Raw genomic sequence first — 23,753 nt, 5'->3', positions numbered from 1 at the left:
GAAGCTTTAAATAGGTCTTGGGATGGGTTTATGCTATTCTATTTCTAATATTTGAGTTTTTTGATGGTTTCAGGCTACTTTTCTCCCCTTCAATGCTCCTTTGAATAAAAAGCCCCCAGAAATTAATAATGTTTAATGAGTAGTTATTTAAACTGATTTTACGTCGGCATTGTGACCTTAATAATGTGTAAGAGCACAATGGATATATTATTACTTGGATGTTACTCCAGATTTTCATGGTCTCTGATAAAGTAAAACTCGCAGCGGGCAAAAATAACGAAACTCCCCATCCGACACCTTTGCCCCATATCCTCCTCTCCTATTAAATGACCGAACTGACCAATAAATGAGTTCCATTTAGCAACGTAAATTGTATTAATTTTCACCTAAATTGTCATAATATCCACCTAAATTGTCATAATATCCACCTAAATTGTCATCATATCCACCTAAATTGTCATAATATCCACCTAAATTGTCATAATATCCACCTAAATTGTCATAATATCCACCTTAATTGTCATCATATCCACCTAAATTGTCATAATATCCACCTAAATTGTCATAATATCCACCTAAATTGTCATCATATCCACCTAAATTGTCATAATATCCACCTAAATTGTCATCATATCCACCTAAATTGTCATAATATCCACCTAAATTGTCATAATATCCACTTAAATTGTCATCATATCCACCTAAATTGTCATAATATCCACCTAAATTGTCATCATATCCACCTAAATTGTCATCATATCCACCTAAATTGTCATAATATCCACCTAAATTGTCATCATATCCACCTAAATTGTCATAATATCCACCTAAATTGTCATAATATCCACCTAAATTGTCATAATATCCACCTAAATTGTCATCATATCCACCTAAATTGTCATAATATCCACCTAAATTGTCATCATATCCACCTAAATTGTCATAATATCCACCTAAATTGTCATAATATCCACCTAAATTGTCATCATATCCACCTAAATTGTCATAATATCCACCTAAATTGTCATCATATCCACCTAAATTGTCATCATATCCACCTAAATTGTCATAATATCCACCTAAATTGTCATCATATCCACCTAAATTGTCATAATATCCACCTAAATTGTCATCATATCCACCTAAATTGTCATAATATCCACCTAAATTGTCATCATATCCACCTAAATTGTCATAATATCTACGTATATATTCTATATCCATTAATAGCACAAAAGTTTGACAGGGTATAATTGTCTGTGTGTGGGTTATGTCTATGAATAACAGGGATACGGGGATGGGACAATGGACAATAAACAATTTTTAAATAAAATAATTGGTCTCATGTGAAGGAGACTAGCTATACACTACACCATTATAGGCTAGGATTCTTCACACTTCAAATTTAAAAGATATCGAGTATTATTTGAAAAGGTATGGATGGGGGACTCAAGGGCTGTAGATTAATTTAACTGTCACTGTCTCCTCCCTCCTTGCATAGTGATCATACATTACCAAGTATTAAGACAATAGATATATTTTTATTTGGATGTTGCACCAGATTTTCAATAACCAATAAATGACAAAAGAAATAGCAATCTAAATAGTCGACAATTTTTCACCAGTTAAATGTTCACATTCTATATCCATTGATCATACATTACCAAGTATTAACTCGTAAGACCCTTGAAAAATATAAAATTAGCACAAAAAAAATAATTGGAATCATCTTTGAACCTATATAAATCCTGCTTAAAATGGGGATCCAATAGGTTGAGTGGTTAGCGAAAACCAAACAAACGGGCAAACAAAACAAACATCTTAAACTTTTTATATTAAAACCATCCCGGAACCTACATAAAGCTTCCCTAATATGGAAAACTAAACCGATTACGCATTTTAGTGGCAAGCGAGATCCTTGTTACTTTAAATTACTTTAGATTACGGTTTCCTTTCTTTTTATTTATTATTTATTATTAATATAACTATCTATTATTTTGCTAAAGTTTTGGAACACCGTATTTATGCCGTCATTATTATTTGGGTATAATTCATAATAATAGTTCCTTCAAATTAATGTTCTTACGTATTTGCGAATTTTTACGAGTTTTCATTAGCCGTTTGCAGGTTTTTGACTATTTATTTGAGAAAAAACATCAACCTACAAAGCGCAATTGGAAAAAATACCCCTAAGATATTTTTTTAAGTATTAACTAAATAATGGATTTGAAAAAAGGTAGAATTATTTTAGGCTAAATCATTAAATCAATTTTGTCACCCTCTACCAAAATAGATATAAACCTTCTCGGGATCTATGGGAAGCTACATTGTAAAGGAAAACCATATCGGTTCAGCGGTTAGCGAGATCCTTTGGTACAAACATACATATACAGATCCTGTTACTTTATTATAAGGACAAATATATAATTTAAGTGATATGATAAGTATTTTGCTAATTTGCGATAATTTGCTGTGTTTGAAATGAACCATCTAGCTTGAAATGATCGCTGGGAAGAAAGAGGGCTGAGATTTATGATTTGTTAGGTTTCACAATTAAGATGTTGATTATAGAGGCTCAAAATTATAACGATGAATATGATTATAAAGATTTTGTATTCGGTCTTTGAAATCATTTAATAGCGGCGGAAATATAAACACAGGCGAGTCCCTACTAAAGAGTAAAACGCATTTTGCTAATGCTAACAGACGAGAAAAAACTCTGCCAATTGGGGTAATTAGTTGTCAGGATTATACATAGTATACTTGTACATTTATTGGATCATGTTACTTGTCGATGCAGCGCTTATCACATGTTACTTGTAGATGCAGCAAACTCATACATGTTACTTGTAGATGCAGCAATATCCCCCCTCCATTCCCTATAGAGATACTAATATAATTATAAATAGAAACAATTAAGATTAATTTGTTAGCTAAACATTTATTGGTTTTGAATATATGCAAAAATATTGTTAAATAATTACACATGATATTGAATAGCAATCTGGTTGCACAAATTGTAAAATACATTATCATTATAGCGATCCCTCCACATGTATTCATCCAAATAACTTTGTAAGAAGGTTCTGTGACAACCTCACATTGCTTTGATATGAGTCTTTGAAGTTTTGAAGTTCTTTAGAAATGACTAAAAAGCTTATTTTCAATAAAAAATATAACTAACATTGTCTGCCTATCTCCTTTTTTCATCTCCCTTCAACATGTTACTTGTAAGTGCAGCAAAGTTAAACATGTTACTTGTAAGTGCAGCGCTGCATCGACAAGTAACATGATCCCATTTATTGATTGAATTACCTTTTTCTGTTAAAAATTCAATTAAAAGCAAAATTGTTGGGCCTTCTGGCGTAGAATATTATGCTTTCATTGTAATCAACAAAGAAAATACATAATTAACTTTATTTCAAATTGTTGAAAAGTTAGAGGCAAATACGTTTTTTTTCTCTCCAATGTAATACCTTAATTGTGTAATAATGTGGAAAGAAAGGGAAGGATGAGTAATTAACGGGTCATTTGAACTTGGGTGGGTGGGAGGGGGGGGGGGGAATTGTCTTCCCATGACCTCCCATCAGAAGATTTGTGGTGTTTGAAGAGGGGGGATAGATAGATGACCTTTACTAGGGGAAATAATTCACTAACGGGGTTGTGGGGGAGATTGGAAATTCAACCAAAAAAGAAATAAAAAGGGAAATATTATCGTGAGAAAAATTATACCCATAGGGGGAAATTGGGGAGGGGGGTTCTAATGTGACCTATTGGGTAAAGAAGGATAATGGTTTAAACTTAATGTATTAACTTTATTAACAATGCTTAATCGCTCCTTTATTTCATAATCTACGATAATTTACTGTTTGTTTTTTACACATTGCTATATCGTTTACTTATCTTTAAATAAAAGTAACAGGATGTCTTTCTGTCATCAAAGAATTAAAACGTTAAATGAAAGAAAATTTATTTGCAATATCTATTTAGTTATTTATGAAAAATGATTTGAACTTGACATAGACAGATATGGAAAAAACGAAAAAATCAAATATTGGAGCAATTACTGAGATCTGCTGCTTCAAACGGACAGACAGCATAGTTGTAAACTAGGGTGGTATCATTGATTTATCAGTGATTTTAAGGAATAAGAAATTGGATGGTAAATTGATATTTTACACACCCAATAATGGTAAGCTAAATTACCCCTTGTGGTAAAAATGTTACTACCAAAGATTTATCAAAAGACTCAACGAATAAGAGAACCTGAAATTTCGGGAACTAATGTGATTTACATCCCAATGTCTCCTCCCTCCCAGAGAATTATATAGATTAATGGGGGATGATTTATTTGACTTATTGGGGGGTGCAATTATTTTATGCGGTTTCAATTAAATTCTTATTTGGTTAACATATTATCAAAGAGTTTGAGAATAAAAGAGAGACATTGTACCCTGTTAAACCACAGAGTTTTATACTGACCTAAAATTCAAATGACTCAGTCAATTTAAATCTCTATTTAATACATGGAGGGGGGCGGGGAGGGGACATTGGACTGGAAATAACACAGGTTTGGGGACACTTTGGGGACTTAGGGAATTAGTTTTGATTTATTGTTTTAAACAATAATCTTACTCCTCAGACAAAATTTGTTTATAATCATGGGGGATGTACTTCAATTTATCATCCATTGTCTTATCCCTGAATATCTTATGTTGATATAATAAAGACACTAAAGTTTCACAGGATAGATAGATAGATAGATAGATAGATAGATAGATAGATAGATAGATAGATAGATAGATAGAAATATAGATAGATATATAGATAGATAGATAGATAGATAGATAGATAGATAGATAGATAGATAGATAGATAGATAGAAATATAGATAGATATATAGATAGATAGATAGATAGATAGATAGATAGATAGATAGATAGATAGATAGATAGATAGATAGATAGATAGATAGATAGATAGATAGATAGATAGATAGATAGATAGATAGATAGATAGATAGATAGATAGATAGATAGATAGATAGATAGATAGATAGATAGATAGATAGATAGATAGATAGATAGATAGATAGATAGATAGATAGAAATATAGATAGATATATAGATAGATAGATAGATAGATAGATAGATAGATAGATAGATAGATAGATAAATAGATAAATAGATAGATAGATAGATAGATAGATAGATAGATAGATAGATAGATAGATAGATAGATAAATAGATGGATAAAGAGAGAACAATAAGGTCCATGAGAAGAAAACTTTTATTAATTGTGAGACAATTTCTCTTTTCCTCCCCTCCCCTCCCTCACCTTTAATTCTCTAAATTATTACATCCTCCCATTGTTCAGGGGGGGGGGGGGGCGGGTGAAAGTATTCTCATACAAAAACCAAAAAAATTGTACGTTTAAGTAATAGGATGTATGTCTTTAAATTTGTATGTACAATAATATCTCATAAACATTAGTCCAGGGCAGGTTTTAGGCTATTCACATACTTTCTTCGAGGTATGGCCGAATCATAGAAATCTTTATTTTAATTTTTTAAAAAGAATTTCATTATTTTTGCTGAAAGGAATGAGCACCCCCCGTGAGAGACAAAATTTTAAGGGGGGGGGGGGAGATGGGAGGTCTGACCCTAATGGTAAATTGTTGGTTATTGGAATCAAAAGGTGACACTATAATATTTTTCAACATATCATGGGAACTAAATATTTTCCAAGATTTTTGTGTGGTTGTTTTGGCGGGGTTTTATGGGAGGTTGAATTTTAGAAGTCAGATTAGATTACCTGTTAAAATCGTTCTTTTAAGTAATAGTAGCAGAAAATAATTTAGAAGCAGAAGAAATTCATTGAAAATGGAAGGGAGGTAGTTGTCTGTATATACATCTATACTATAGATCTGTTATTTTTCCCATTGCCAACAAAACAAATTTAACTTTGTATGATGATCACTTGAACGATAAGGCTGTGCCCCGTTATGGAAACCTCAAAGACGAGGGGTAAATACACTGCAAAGGGGGACTTTTTCAGTACAGAAGATCATTTGGTAAAACCATTTGATTTAAGGAGAAATAAAGTGATAACTGCTACTTTTGATTGGAGGTAAAATTGGAGGCTTATTGTTTTTATTTCCAATGAAACATCACATAAAAAAAAAACTTTGCATGTTTTATTCAATTTACTAACTTAACCTAACCTAAATTAGATTAACCTTACATATATATAATTGAATTTAAACCACAGTTTTTTTTTTTCTTTTTAGCTTCCTTTTGTTTTATAAACAATTAAAGATGATCATTTAGATACAGTTAAATTTTTTAAAGCGATGCTATTCTATAAAAAGATTTTGTCCAATTATATGCCCGTCCGTCTAGCTTAAAAACTTATTTTACAGTAGATAGAACATTAACTCTAGACTAAAAGCATACAGAAGGGGGATGTATTGGGGTTTTTATCCACTCCTTGTCAAAATTAGGGGGTGGGGTAATAAACCCCCCTTTTATTGACACTAGTATACAAACCCCTGATACATCACCCTAAAAAAAGAGGTGCATATATTTTTGCACCCTCTGGCAAAACCCTAGGCACGCCCCTGAATTTGTTGAAGAACTATAGAATCTGACGGGTGATATTTACATGGGAAAAGTTGAAGATTTTGATAAAATTAGACATTAACAGAAAGGAAATAGAGAGAAAGGGATAGTAAATTTCTTTGGACAGGAATAAATTTCATGAATAATAAACTGCGCTTTCACTAAAAGTACTTTGCGAGTAGAGCACCCCCAACGCTTAATATGAAAGAAGCGCAGCGGGTAGCCCCTACCTTGTACCCGATATAACCTAACCTAAAGTAAAACTCTTTCCCCTCACATATTTTCAATTTATTTCAAGATACTGGGATGGTTTCTGTGCTTGACTAGGCACTTTGAGGGAAACCGCCTGATAAACAGTTTAATAAAATCCTTAGTACGTGTTCTAAGGGCTCTGCCACTAGCATTTAGTTGCTTTGTGAGATGGAGGGACAGAAAAATAGCCTAAAACCAACCTAAAAATAAATTTTTAGAATGAAATTGCCTGAAACAAACCCAGAACATACATGAAGCTTCCCTAAATTGGAGAACTAATGAATGATACAATATTCAAATGAGTTTTTAAGTTCTTGGAAAAAGTTTTCTCCAGTTGATATATTCCTGTCCTTAACATATTGGCGTCCTTGAAATTTCATTGAAATTGGGGAAATTACGATGGTAAACTCAATCAGGGAAGTATATCACGGATACAGGGATGCAGGAATCTTAAGGGATAAGACAATGGCTGATAAATTAATGTACATCCCAAATGATGATACAAAAATTATTCCCTTATTTTTAAATCAGTTTAGTTATGATAAAATATTACATAGCATTTACAGATATTATAAATCACATCATTAATATACTTTAGAGGTTTCATAAACCAGAGGTGTATTAAGGATTTGTAGATTACAACTAGTGGTTGAAACGTTTGGACACTCAACTTAATGAGCTCCCAAAAGTTGTTAGACCAACGAATAAGAAATTTTTTTATAAGACTTTGGGGACTAGTGTAATAAAGGGTCATCTCAAAAAACGCCTATCTCAGAAAACGCCTATCTCAGAAAACGCCTATCTCAAAAAACGCCCATCTCAGAAAACGCCTATCTCAAAAAACGCCCATCTCAGAAAACGCCTATCTCAAAAAACGCCTTTTTCATAAAATGCCCACTACATTTTAAAAAAATAAAGCCTAATTCATAAACAGTATTCAATAGAATAATACAATACTTGTCTTTAATGATCTCTTACTTAAAACTCAAATTAACAGTTACTAAATCAACCAGTTAATAAACTATGTACAAAGATGGATAAAATGGTAAACTAAAGAGTAGCTGCTAAATTAAGAGAATAAGGATAGTTTAAATAAATGGGTTGAAATTATTGTAGGGAGAACTCATTGGAGGTTTAATTATTGAAGCTCATTCAAAAGTACATAATTTTTTAATCTCGTAAAAATAAAAAGGAATATAGGGGTAAGACATTAGAATAACCTCACCCTATTTTTTACCCTAAATTCATCAAATACAGAAAGTTAAATTGTTACATAGAAAATGTAAAATTGCTTTATAATTTATAATAATTATTCTAAAAAAAAAATTTTATTTTGAGGAACAGCTATATAATTCTGATAAGTTGAAAGCATATCATACTTAATAAATATTTTGTATATTATTTGTGTATGTTAATAATTATATAACATGAATCTAAAATTTCTTTTAAGCATAATAAAAACAAGAACAAAATTTTGTGTTTTCCAAACTATTTATCCCTTCCTTACACCCACAGTTATAGAATCTTGACCACAAAGATTTTTTTATCCAATCTTGACAAGTGAGGTATTTTTGGAAAGAGGAATATATATAGAAAACGCCTATGTAAATTAGATAATCTGCAATAATCATATTTGCAAGTTATTTGCATAAATCTGCAATGTTAATTTGCAAAACTAATTTCATGCCTTAAATGACAGATTTAGAAAAAAATCTTTTTATGAAATGTGTTTATCTATAAGTTTAGAACATAATTAGGGCAAAAAATTCTTTAGTGTTACTTTTTCAGCTTATATATGAAAAAAGCAGTTTCTCACATTTTTATTAGGTCAAATAATAAAGAAAATAAATAAGAAGTATATTTTAATAAAGCTTATAGTTCATCTTATTGTATTAACTGAAAAGTAAACTGGGTTGTTTGCAGTAGATATATGAAATAAAGAAACTTAAAACATGAATTAACTAGGTAAAAGTTTTTGTTATTCAGTTGTGAGCAATTTTCAAAAAGCAAACCTTACGTATGTTATTGCTCAAAATGCTTTAAAAAGTAAAAAGTGCCTAAGTGACATTTTACTTCAAAGATAGATATTTCAATAAGAAGATTTATAATGTACATATTGTACAATATTCACAATACCTTCTTAGACTGACATGTTTCACTGAGAGATAATTTTAAAAATGTAGTAGGCATTTTATGATAAAGGCGTTTTCTGAGATGGGCGTTTTTTGAGATAGGCGTTTTTTGAGATAGGCGTTTTCTGAGATGGGCGTTTTTTGAGATAGGCGTTTTCTGAGATAGGCGTTTTTTGAGTATAGCCGTAATAAATAGTTCAATGTCCAAAATGTCGAAATCAACGTTTAAGATTGAATATTGTTAGTAATTTTGAAATGCAGGTTTCTAAAAGAAAATGTTAAAACAAAGTTTGAGGTAAAAATGTTTTCTTCGAGTGCCATATCTCTTTCTGTACTTATTTCACAACTTTTGAAAACAACAACTTTGACGTTTATCGCCTTTTTTATTACATAATTATGAAAAATATGAAGGGAGGGATGAGCTATGCATCATTTAAACATCAATTTTCAGATCCCTATCTTTGACCCGAGCGCAAATTTGAAAGGGTTTTTCGCGCCCCAAGATCGCCATTTAAACATAGTTTAACCACTCACTAGAATTATCTCAAATTTGGGTTCCTGGCTTTTTAGCAACTGTTAAAAATACAACTATTGTATAAATTACAAACATACTAATCAGTGGAAAATTAGGTAATCCCATATTAATAAGGTATTGAGATATGTGTGCTTTATAAGACCCCGCAGGGTTTGGGTTTGCCTAAAAGAATTAAGAGCACTCGACCGCTACCTATAAGCCAAAAAAACAGGTTTTAATTATGCTTAATGAAGAAATTTAAAATTGGTAAGCGTAAAAATTAAAGCAATTACAGTATGGCTTCGAACTGATTAACAGCTGGATAAGAACCGGTTCTCCGCCATACAGAAAAAAAATCATGTATAGCATCGTGAAGAGCAGCATATTTTGTTTCAATAAAGGTCATGTAAGCAAAACTTTTTTTGTGCTTAGGCTCATTTCAAGTTACTTATATACACATCCTAAAAGTGTAAAAAATTTGCATGATTGTAAAGTTTTGACAAAAATGCAACCGCTACCAAATTGTCTGTTGGTCTATTGTCATGGTTAACCCATCCTTTTTAGCCGCATTGATTTATTTCATAATTTTCACCTCATGCCTTTTTTATGCTTGTGTTTGTGTGTGTGTGTATGTGTTTGTGTGTATATATGTGTGTGTGTGTTTGTGTGTGTGTGGACATGCATGTTTATTAAAATAAAGGCATAAGTTTTAGAAAATAAGAAAATAAAATTTTATATTCCAATAAGGTATCGAAACTGATTGATATACGCTGGTTTAGCCATACTGAAAAATCATGTAATTTATGATTAAAAATCCATGGCAAGCTGTTTATAATGCGGTGCGAATTCTGTTGGTTCAATTTTGATTGAATATTAGATCTTCGTCCCTATCATCTAGTAGCATATTTCCATTATTTTTAGCCGGAGTAGGATACCAATTTCTAAAATATATCCCAAACCAGGCCATAGGACCCGAACAATAAAATCATTACTTTTGACCGATTTACATTATTCTTTATCCATGAATTGAATATAATAATTTTGTCGTGATGAGATGCTTTGCTAAAATATTTCAATACATACTTTTGCACAAAGCAATGAAATAGTTCGCAAGTCAGACAGACTAACAGACAGACAGACGGATATACAGAATTTATGTATTAAAACACCATACATATAAAAAGACAGACAGATAAACAGACAGACAAACAGACAGACAAACAGACAGACAAACAGACTGACTAACAGACAGACAAACAGGTAGACAGACAAAAAGACAGACAAACAGACAGACAAACAGACAGACAAACAGACAGACAAACAGACAGACAAACAGACAAACAGACAAACAGACAGACAAACAGACAGACAGACAAACAGACAGACAAACAGACAGACAAACAGACAGACAAACAGACAAACAAACAGACAGACAAACAGACAGACAAACAGACAGACAAACAGACAGACAAAGAGACAGACAAACAGACAAACAGACAGACAAACAGACAGACAAACAGACAGACAAACAGACAGACAAACAGACAGACAAACCGACAGACAAACAGACAGACAAACAGACAGACAAACAGACAGACAAACAGAGAGACAAACAGACAAACAGACAGACAAACAGACAGACAAACAGACAGACAAACAGACAGACAAACAGACAGACTAACAGACAGACAAACAGACAGACAAACAGAGAGACAAACAGACAGACAGACAGACAAACAAACACACAGACAAACTGACAAATAAACAGACAGAAAAACAAACACACAGAAAGACAAACACACAGACAAATTCACAGACAAACTCACAGACAACCTCATAGACAACCAAACAGACAAACATACAGAAAGACAGACAAACACAAACACACAGACAGACAAACTGACTGTATTGATTACTTTTTTCTTACACATTCTTTGTTTCATTCCTAAAAAAAGGCGCGAAACCAAAAAATCTCAAGCTTTTGGTTTTCACATGGCAGGGATATTTTGTCTGAAAATAATTTCGTCTGACAATTTACTTTGTATAGTAATCATTATTGAGAACATTAGGTTTTTCTGTAAGTTAATATACAAAAGAAACAAAAATTTATTTAAAACTTTTTTGCTAAGATAAAGCTTACCTCTGTTTTTATCTCTTAGAATGGTAATGGCCAAAAGAGACGTTTTTACATTGATGATAAGTTTAATGTCATTATTCAAGGGGACTAAAAATAGTCTAAAGCCGTCCCATTACCATTCTGGTACTTGTGTAAAAATTCCGTAAAATGCAAAACTCAATTGGTTGAAATTTTGTGTGTTTTTTTTGTTTTAAATGATTTATTCTTCTTATTAGACAAATCATAGACAAATTAAATATGATAATATTACATATTATAAACATATTTATATATATACATGTTAAAACATAATGTTATATTTTGATTTATATTGATTTCATATTACTTTTTTTAAAACAATGGAGATCGGACGTTATCTAACAGCTAAAATACTTTGTATTGTCCTTATATCCTAAAACAAAATCTATAAAATTAGTTATTAAACTGTAATTTAATCCGATGGAATTAAGTAGTTTTATGGTAAATTGTGCTAACAGTAAAGTTTGAGAGAAAAAGTTATCCTCATTCCATCTTATAATACATTCTTCCTTGCTTGCTTTTAAAGCCCTATCTTTTGCTATCAGTATAAGTAAAGTTATTTGTGTGAAGTCATCCCCTTTAAAACAATCATAATAAATATTAAATAAATAAAAATTTTCTTTTAGAAATATAAATTCAGGACATTCATTATTATATATTTTATCCAAAAATGTGGCCATACAGTGAGCAAAATATTTTGCAAACTTGCATTCAAAAATTGCATGCTCACTGTCATTTATAACTTTGCATGATTTGCATAAATTGCTTTCAATAATATTCCATTTAAAAAGTTTGTTAGAGCTAACTAATGTACGAGTAAATTGTTCAAAAAGAAAACTCTTAAAATACATAGTTATGGGCAAGTTAAGTATTATATTAAAACTATATTTAAAACTTTCCATGTCTGGGAACCATTTTTTGTCAATTTTTCGTGAATTCAAAGAAGGATGTGCTGACCAAATCTTTTTCTTGTGCATTTGCTTAAAATAAAGGGCAAAAATGGAAGGAGAATTAAATGACATTGTCATAATAGTTTTATTTGAGTTTTTGCTTTGTTTTGAAGAAATACATTCTAAAGTATTAAACTCAAATTCATTTGATATATTTTTAACTATTTTTGCTATTTTCTCATATAATTGGTTATGTCCAGACAAGGTTTGCTTTAAATTTTCGTTTATAATAGGAAGATAGAGAAATTTATGTTTAATTGGCATGCATTTGATAATTGATGCTAATGTAACAATATTAGAGTTAGTGAGTATTCTATTTTCTGCGTTAGTAAATTTAATATCTTTAGACCAATAAGATGTTGAGATAGTTGAGTTAAGAAATGTTAAAGGCTTCTTTTCCAACTCTTCCATAAAAACACATAGTTTTCTGAAGTTTTTTTTATCCTGCATTGGATATAGCAAATCGAATTTTGTTCTGTACTTTCTAATAGTCTTAGAGCCAAAATTTTTAGTTATTGAAGAAATTGGAACATGCTTGTTTGCAAGAATTATAGCTAGATTTGATTTTGGGTACTTTTCAGCATGTTTTAATACATTAAAAAAACTAGTTAACCAGATTGAAAAGCTCTGTTGTTCTGGTAACAGCATATTAAGTCCCCCATCAATAAAATCTAACTCTATTCTTTTTTTAGCTACTTTAAATCTATAGCCAGAAGGACTTGACCAAAGAAATTTAGATGTATGTTTCCAAATTTGTTTGTTCATTGCTTTATTTGGACTATAAATTCTATAAATATGAAATGCTAATGAATTCATGAAAGCAAGGCAAACATTTCTTCTTTTAAATATGTTTGATCCATATTTAAAAGATATCTGTCGAGAACGGTTTGAAAACTTTTCTAATAATTCCTTGTATGTTAATTCATATGCATTTTTAAAGTCAAAGGAAAGATATACGCCTAAATGTTTTACATGGCTACAGGGTGCACCCAAAATATTAAGGTTTGCAGGGCTATTTCCATAAACGAGTATTTTTGTCTTTTTAAAATTGACTTCTATATTTACTGTTGATTTTAATTTTTTAAGAACATTAGAAATGGTGTGAACATCATTTTCTGACTTTAATTTGAGACCTTTGAAACCATCATCTGCGAAAAATATTGCTGGAAGATTTTGCTTGTTTATTTTTAGCATTAAATGAGATAGCAGATTGCTATTCAAACATGAAAAAAATAAATGGTTATATATAACAAATTTATTAGCGCTGCTTGGTGCTCCCTGTGCAAAACCTAATTTTATTTCACGTACTTTGGAAACATAATTATCTACGACTACCCTAAATTTGCCACCGTTTGAAATAGATGCCCAAATTTTGGCAAAGTTTTTTGAGAATATATGACCTAATATTGCATCAGATACTTCGTATAATGTTTTATCATATGCTTTTTTCAAATCAAAAAATACTAATTGGGAATCTATTTCTTTGGTTTTTATATAGTTCATAATAGCAGTTATAGAAATAGTTGCAGTAGCCATATGCCTTTGTTTAATAAAACCAAATTGATCCGCATGTACTATTTTTGTCATGTAGTTTGATATTTTATTGTTAAGTGCCTTGTCCAAAATTTTTTGACTTACTTCTGATAAATAAATTGGTCTTAAATTGTTAGGCTCTGATGAGTCTAAATCTTTTTTAGGAAGAAAACAAACATTTTTTAATTTAATAAATGCGAAGTCTGAATTATCAATATTTTCAATATCATAAATTTGATTAAAGGCATTTGTGGCAAACTTAGGAACATTTTGAAATAAAAATAGATATAGGGCTTTCGGTTCAGAGGTTGGGCCTGGGCTAGAACTGTTTTTCATAGATTTAATAACTTTAAGAAATTCATCACAAGAACTGTATGGGGAAATTACATCTTGTATTTTTGGAAATATGTCATCTATTTTTAGATCAAATGTTTTTAAAAGACCACTTAAATCAGCTTTTGGTATTTCATTTGGACACACATTTTCCGCATGGATATCACACAGTTTATCTGCAATTTTTTCTCTACAATTAGTCAATTCATTGTCTATTATCAAATTGTAATTCCTTTTTTTAAAAGGCCTTACATTTTGATATGTCAAAGAATTCGGCATTCCATCTAGAATTAAATTTCTCATGTAGTATGTCTCTGCTCTATAATTAACTAACGTTTTGAAGTATTGCTGCTGTGTTAGAATAAGTTCATTAATTTGCAACATATAATTATTACTGTCATTATTTTCAATCTTTTTATACAACATATCCATCTGAAGGTCAAAATCTTTTGTTTTTTGGAATTCTTGTTGTCTTAATTTAGAATAGAATTTATCATGTTCTTGTTTTAGATGTTGTATAAGATTAAACATAACACCAGTATATTGATTCTTTGCTTCAATGAAAGTTAGATTGTCGAGTGTAACATTTGTCAAGTTTTCTGGACTGGAATCAGAATTTTGCTTTAAAAACTGATCTGTTTGATCTTTCATTAATTCCAAGAATTTTTTGTTTTTGAAAAGGAAAGTTTTCCATTTAGGACTTTGATATCTAAATTTTTCTTTTCTGCCAATTGTTACACTCTTGTGGTCACTAAAACTATTAAAGTTAAACTCTATATAATTAAAATATTCAAAATTACAAAAGAAATAATCTAAACTACTTTTTGACCTAAATCTCTGGCCTGATCCTATCCAAGTAAAACCAGGGTTAACACCTACTTTGTTAGCAAGATTATACATATTATATTTGGTTAAAAAATTGTCCAATAATTTTGCTCTTGAATAATGTTCTACTTTATTGAAATCTACGTTTAAATCACCTAAAAAGCTAAATTCTGTTAAATTGTGATCTTGAATAAAAATAGATATTTTTCTTAGCATATCTTCAAGGTCTTTAGCTGAACAAGTTGGTAAATAAACAGGTATAAAATGATACGTCCGATCTCCAATTTTATATTTTAAATACATTGCATATTTAGAAATAATTGTTTTAGTTTCTATTACTTCATATAAATTATCATGATAAACAAAAATACCACCACTAGCCTCGTTGCCGCTAGTTTCACCCCCATATTTACAACCATTTGGCAACCTAATATCTTTGTGTGAACATTTCAATTTTGTTTCTAAGCAGACATAAATATGTGGTTTATAATTAGCTGAAGCTGTTAATTCTTTGATTTTAAATGGAACTTTATCTAGTTTGTATTTACCCTTTGAATAAAACCCTAGTCCCCTTATATTTACAAATTTTATATTCAAAGGTATAATTTTACTATTTGACATTAAATTCTAGAAAAGCAGATAAAAAATAAATTTAAAAAAAAAATTTGCTTAAAAAAAATATGAATTCTAAGAATGATAACAAAGTCACTCCTAGCTAAAGTTGCAATTAAACAACCCTTGTTTTCTAATTTAATTTCTAAGGTCAGAAAACAGAACCCTTAAAGTTGTAAAAAAAATAATTCCTAGATCATTTGACTAAACCCTTTAAATTGTATAAAACAGACAAAATATACGCAAATACTTTGTATATTATTCGCCCACCACCCCCCCCCTCTCCCTCCATCCCCTCCCTCTCCCTCCATCCCCTCTCCTTCCCTTCCCTCTATTCCCGTTATTCCCTAATGATGTATGTATACACAATTAATTATTGTAGAGAAAAGCTACTCTGTGAAATATGATTTTTTTTAAATTAGGATTTTTTAAATAATCGGTTTAAAAAAAAAGATGCTAGTATCCTTATTTACATATTAAATGTTAAATTGATGATAATATAATAAAAGATTATAATTATAATTAATGATCAATTAAGGTTTCACTTGTTTTTATATTTTCACTTTACTCACTATCTAATATTTCTCAATGTATTTAGATTGAGATTTTAACAAACTTAAAGCAGCATATATGTTATAATTTGGGCTATAATGCGGGTTTAAAAGACTTGGCTCAATCAGAGTTACAGGACTTAGGTGTTGAGCATTAGGTGTTGGCATTGAATTGTATGTGCTTTGATTGCTTTCGTTCTTGTTATACGGATTTCTTGCAAAGGGTGTAGATGCGTAGGGCGGAGGGTGTGGGAATAATAATCTTGGAGATATGTGGGTCATAGGCCTTCTGCTGTAATCTGATCTACCCCCTTCCCTCCCCCCACTGTTATTTCTTGTCCAACTATTATACATTTTAGGTGTTTTGTTTGTTTTGGGCTGGTTCATTAGGCTTTTGCTATTTCTATTACTATTCAATATAAATTCACTATCCTGAAATGAATCCTGCTTATGTTTGGACAAAGTGACAGGCGGTTTTTCTGCTACTCCTTTCTCGTTATCCTTACCAGAATTAGCTACTATATCTGCCCAAGACATGCCTTTGGTAGCATGTTCCATACTACTATTGTTATTGCTATCTTGGTTGAAATTTTAAAAACTCGGGTTTGTCTGTTATTTACGTCAATTTTATCAATATTTGTTATGCTTAAAAACAACAATAAAAATCTAGATATGAATAAACATCTTAAAATTCTATAGGGGGGTGGGGGGGGGGGGGTAAAACTATTTAACAATAGTATCGGGGGGACGTTTGGGTACTCATTACCAAAATGGGAGCCCTCACCCCGCCCCTCCCTCCCCGAGAGGAAATTACCAACGTTGACCCCTGTGAGAATCTTCACAAATATTTTCCCCTGATCTCTATTTACCTGCGGGCGTCCCCACAAACCCGCGAACAAAAAAGCGTAAACTGTATCCAATCTGTTTGCTGAAGGTATTAATATTACTTACTGCTGCTATGTCAAGTGCGTAGCATGAAATAAGAAATTGGGAAATGTCTTAGCCTTACTTGACGGACCGAATAAGTTATCAAATAATACGCCTGACATAGCAGTAATTTGTACCATTTTTAACATCTTTGACATGACAGAAGCTTTACAAAGTGTCTCAAAATATCAAAAAATGAGGGATAAGAGGAGAAGTGAGAAAGGAAACCTCTAAAAAAGAGATGTATTTTCTAAGACACTTTCTAAAGCTTTACATGTCAAAGTTTTAAACTAACTCTCAAATTATGTGGTTTTTGCAGTTTTATAGTTTATCTTTCTTTTCTATGACATTTTACAACATTCTAGAGGGTTTTCATATTATTCAGCTATTTTAATAATAGTTATTATCAAAATATGGATGTATTTCATAATAAATTTTCCACCAACCAATACAAAAAAAAGCGTTTATTTAAACATTTTTAAATATTTTAAAGATAAAATTACCGTATAATATTATATAACTTTATTTAGAATTATATTTTACATTTATTTATCTATAACTGATCGAAAAATTAGGAGAAAAATAGTTTTTCTTCGTATGATTATTATTTTCATTATGTAGACCGTCCAAAATATACGCAAAAGATGGACCGCGTCAAATTACGCACACACACGCTGACCACCCGCTGTGGGCAAACCACGCAACTGACCAGTACAACAAGCCGTGACGCGCCAAAATATCCACTGACCATGCCCGTCCAGTATGGCGGCAAATCTCTGACCATGTCTAGTGACCAATCAGAATGCGTGCTGACCATTTGGCGGCAAATGTTTGACCAATGAGAGAAGAGACTGACCATTTTGCGTATAAGTTTGACCAATAGTAGAGAAGGGGATGGTTTTGACCATCTTAAAGTCATTGTAAACAAAATTTTAGTTCAACAACTTATTTTTAAATCTGTTTTTCATGTACAGGTGTGGCAATTCTTTAAATAAAAGTGGATTTAAATGTTATTTATTGGTTGTTTTTCTTTCATTCTTTTTTCTCTTTATTTTTTCCTTAAATTTCTATCAATCTATTTTTTTAATATGTTCTTTTGAGACATATCTCTCTCTCTTTCTATATATCTTTCTCTCTGTCTCTCTCTCTGTCTCTCTCTCTCACTCTCTCTCTCTTTCTCTCTTCGCATCTTTTTTTTATCCTCCCCCCCCCCCTCCCTCTCTATCTCTCTTTATCTCTATCTTTCTCTCACTTTTTCCTACATTCACCATTTCTTTTTCTTTCTCTCTCTCTCTCTTTCATTCTCTTCCTGTCTATACTTTTTATTTAACTAGCGGCTACGCCCCTAGAGGCCTCTAGGGGGCACTTGAGGAGGAGAGAGTCGAATTTAATAACCCAAGTTCTTATTTTAGATTTTAAAAGAAAAATTGAAAAAAAAAAAAATTTGGGGGGGGGGGCGAAATTTTTTCATTTTTTGGGGGGATTGGGTGTGTCCCACCCCCCAAGAAAATAGTTATAAACCTTCACGGGACCTATGAGAAGCTACCCTGTTAAGGAGAACCCGATCGGTTCAGCGGTTAGCGAGATCCTTCGGTACAGACACACAAACACACAGACAAACAGACATCCTGTTACTTTAGTATAAGGATTTATCCTAAAAATTGAAATTATAAAAATTATAGTGAAATTGTTTAAAATATTATCTCTGTTTTATTTCATCTTTATTTATAAACTTTCATTTTAATCGCCATTCTTTTTTATTCTTCTATAAGGTTGAAAAACGGTTAGATAGAGGATTTTGACGAAGCCCATTTTGTTCCGAATTTGTATCACTTTTGAAAAGTGCGACTCCAGTTACGTCATATTTTTCTTTCCCGAAAAAGGGAAGGGGGGAAGAAAATCTCTTCAAAAGAGATGGGGAAAACCCCCTTTTCTCTCATCTCTTTTATCTTCCCCCCTTCCCTTTTTTTTCTTTCTCCCTTCCCTTTTTCGGGAAAGAAAAATATGACGTAACTGGAGTCGCACTTTTCAAAAGTGATACAAATTCGGAACAAAATGGGCTTCGTCGAGGATTTTCATTGATGAAGGTAATTTTTCAATGATTTTGATGAAACATATACATTGATTTTTAAAGAAATTAGTATTTTTATAAAATTAAGTGGAAGAGAAAGGCTAAACTACATAACTTTTATGTCACTTAATTTTGAGGAAGACGATTCCTGTGACGTCATATACATTTCGGAAAAGAAAAAGGGAAGGGGGGAAGAAAATCTCTTCAAAAGAGATGGGAGAAAAGGGAATCGTCTTCCTTAAAAGTTATGTAGTTTAGTCTTTCTCAAGTTGAATCTTTATCTGTTGTTACTAACTTTTAAGTATACGGGTTTGTGCCTGTTTAAGGGTCGAGGCATTCTTCTGACTCCCATAAGTTAGGTCATATTTGGCACTGCGTAGCCCCGTATGGGTAAAAAACTAATATTATTATTTTTATTCAATAGGGGGCGAGGAGTTTTAGTGCTCGACCACAACTTTAAGGGAAAAGGACCAAAAAGTTATTAAATATTTATTTCTCTATATTTTACAGGTGCCGAGCCCTGATTTTAAAATTTGACTAGGACTCAATCCATCATATAAATCCATTTTGACATTATCTAACTTTTAGACAAACATCCCTTGTAAAAAATTGAGTGATCTTTTTTTGGCCTTTTGAACTTAGCCATATCCTTCCGCACTATATATTTCATTCACACACACACACACACGCATACACACACGCACGCACACACACATACACACACACACACATACAAACTCACACACACACACACACACACACACACAAACACACATACACACACACACATACATATATCTATATTACAAAGTAGAATGATGTCTGTTCGTCCGTCCGTCTGTCTGTCCGTCCGTCCGTCTGTCTGAAGCTTAAGATCTCGGTAACCACTGAACCGATTGTATTCTACTCTTCAGGGTATATACCTACTGGTCCTGTGGTGGTTTTAAGCTATTTTCTTGAGGGTGGGACACCCCCAACCCCCTCAAAAACAAAAAATCACCCCCCCCCCCCATTTTTTTTTCTAGGCATTGATTTTTATTATAGTGCCCTATGTCTGATAAAATTATCATTAATGAGACAAATACATTGTTTATCTTTTACAATAACTATAGAGTAATTTTTTAAAAATGGCAATTTTATTAATTTTTACAGCACATTTTATGATGAATATTGTATTTTGGCTGAGTATAGTTGGCTTACTGTCGCGGCCACAGATTTTAAAATGCGGCTTAATGCAGCTACGGCTGCCAAGCCCTCCGCGATAGTAAATAAGTACGTGGCAGATATAAGAATCGTGAAAATATTTCTGCTTAAAATAATGAAATACATATTTGTGAAGCAATGAACATACCTATATATGAATATCTTATTCTCAATTCTCACCTTTCAAAGGAAAGTCTTTTTTTACTGTCTTGGGTGTGACTAAAGCTATAAAGAGGTATCTTCTCACTCCAACCCCACATTTTTTTTATTTAGACCTAAAGAGCTTTTTAAGCAGTTTAAAACCAACAGTTATTTTCAAATATATAAAAAATTATGTGAGGTATTTTTTTCTTATGCCTAACACATGTATGCTTCCTAAACCATGCTTGTCTTTTCAAGCTTTACCCAAACATGTGGGGTTACCCAATTTAACCTTACCTAAACTGACCTAAAGAAATAACCTAACAAATGAAAAACTAACCCCAACCCCCCTTTTTAAAACTTCCAAATAAAGGAAAGGATGTGAGTTCCTTTGCTCGACTATGCACTTTTAGGGAAACACCAAAGACACAGAAAACATGCTGATACATAAACTAAAAGGTAATGCAGTTTTTGAGATTCTTACAATCATTGTAAAAATGAGAGTGGCCTTTTAATCTGTGGTTCTTATTCTTTCTGAAAATAGAGATATATCACTTTTTCCCTTTGAACCTTTTTTCGCACTTAAAATGTATTATAGCCCATATAGGTTACATGAACCATTTTTTCCACGTCGAAAGGAATAGGACAAAAAGCAATTTTTGTAAATTAATAATTTGTATAGTAAAAATAGCCTAAAAGCATCTTTCAAAATTTTTCGTCTGTTAGCAAATTGTTTTCTGCTACTTAGCTGCCGACACTATTGGTTTATTATCAAAGATTCAATAGAGAGTCGGCACAAGTTCCTTGGGATGGGGACATACAGTTATTTAACCCTTTCCCTCTCTATTGTTTTACTCCAGTTAAACCTAACCCTTCAACCCTGATATATTTACATACTTATGTGTATAAAGTTAAAGGATAAACACATTAACATGAACGTAGGGGTGAAACCATAACTCAGGCCGGGTTACTTCACTCTACAATCACACCAGAAAATATTCCTATAACGAACTAAAACTCTACTGTAAATACAAAGAAATTACGTCTTTAGATCTATCTTCAAAAAGGCCCCTGAATATAGTTAGCATCCTTGCAAAAATTGATAGTTTGAATATTTGCAAAAAAAATTGCAATTTTTAAACAATGTAAGACACTTTATATTTTTTGCTTTAACATTACTGAAAAGTAATTTAGCTAGGTTGCATCTAGAAGTATTGCAATGACATGAAAGTTTGGTTGCTAATGCCGAGTATGGTTTATATAATAAATGTGTAAGAAGATGTATAATCCAGACAACAAACTGGCCAAAGTGCTGGAGGCCCTTTTGGTCTGCTGGCAAATTGCTTACTGTTCTTATGTAGGAACTCAAGTGTGTTTATATATCCGACGCTATTATATGACTTTTTCCACGAATGTTAAAATGAAAAATAATAGGATTTTAACCAGTTTTGTTAGCCACGATAGGCCGAAGAGGTTGGCAAAACTGGTTTAATCTTACAATTTTTTTATTTTAATATCCACGGAAAGCTGTCTATAAAACGATGAGATAAAGAACTATTGTGTCCTGTTATGTAGAAACATATTTTGAAGTTGGTGTGAATTATGGACCAAAAGGTAAAGGGGTCATACCTACATTACAAGATACAAATCTTAACTTCACAGGTGTCCATTCATTTCCGCAAATGTATCAAATCAAAAAATCGCCAGAAGTGCAAAAATATAACAAAAATAAGTGTAACCTTGCGAATATAAAAACCAATACAATTGTGATAATATACACGGAAGTTGCGGCACACTATCTGTATATACCCTTCATCAGAGGTACTAGCATTATCAAGGTTATTAATACAATTGGTAATCTTAGATGCAACGCACAATTTTACAGAAGTCAAGGATTTAAATAAGGTGTTGCGTATAGATTTCAAGGTTTTAGATAAAGGTGTTAATGTAACTTACTGTGATAGTTTTCTCAAAGTTAATTTCTATATAAAAATCTAAGGTACTAGTATTATGAAGGTTATCAATACAAGTGGTAAACTTAGAACACATTATTATGGAAGTCAAGGTTTTAGATAAGAGGTGTTAACTTTAGTTACTGCAAACAGTATTCTTAAAGGTAATGAACAAGTGTTCAATTTCTAGATTAATTATTAACATTAAACAATTTGTTATAATGTTACTATCATTACCAAGGTTATTGATACAAGTGGTAATCTTAGATACTGCGCTCAGTATTACATATTTCAAGGTTTTAAAAAGGAGGTGTTAACTTTAGTTACTGTGCACTGCTTTGTTAAAATTATTGTACAAGTTCACATTACCAAATACATTTCTTAACATAACATAAGATATGTTATAAAAATATTTTTAGTTTAACCTCAGATAAAATAACTTTGGTGTAAGCACATTAATTATATGATTATTTTTTGGTTGGTGTCTTGTCTTTTACGCCGCTATACTATTATCAATTTTGGAAATATAGTACGAAAATGAAATAGTAGAAAACGACAAAGTACGATTTTGTTAATATTTTGTTAATAAAAAATTGTCGTAAATTTAGGTTGATAATATGGACCTCATTTATTAGTCAGTTGGTTTATCCAGTAGGAGGGGAGGTGATGTGGTAAAGGGGGTGGATGGAGGGTATCGTTGTTTTAGCCAGCTGAAAGTATCACTAAAATGTACGAACAATAATAATAATGCTATTATGATATATCTTTTTGTTTATCCGTTTTTCATAATACTTTTCCAACTCCATGATTATAGGGTTATCACAAAAATTGGTGGGTTTTTTTTCACTCATCCCCCAAAGAATTCAATTTCTTGAAAACAAGAATCAATAATTCCATAGAAAAAAAATAAATTGGTTACAATAAAAAGTTTAATTAGTTTTTTCAGTCCAAGTAGGTTTGTTTAAAAATCATAAGCACTTTTT

Source organism: Acartia tonsa, chromosome 12, assembly GCF_053477335.1.
Source record: "Acartia tonsa isolate MP-2025a chromosome 12, ASM5347733v1, whole genome shotgun sequence".
NCBI classification, from domain to species: domain Eukaryota; kingdom Metazoa; phylum Arthropoda; class Copepoda; order Calanoida; family Acartiidae; genus Acartia; species Acartia tonsa.
Note: the sequence above shows the minus strand (reverse complement) of the source record.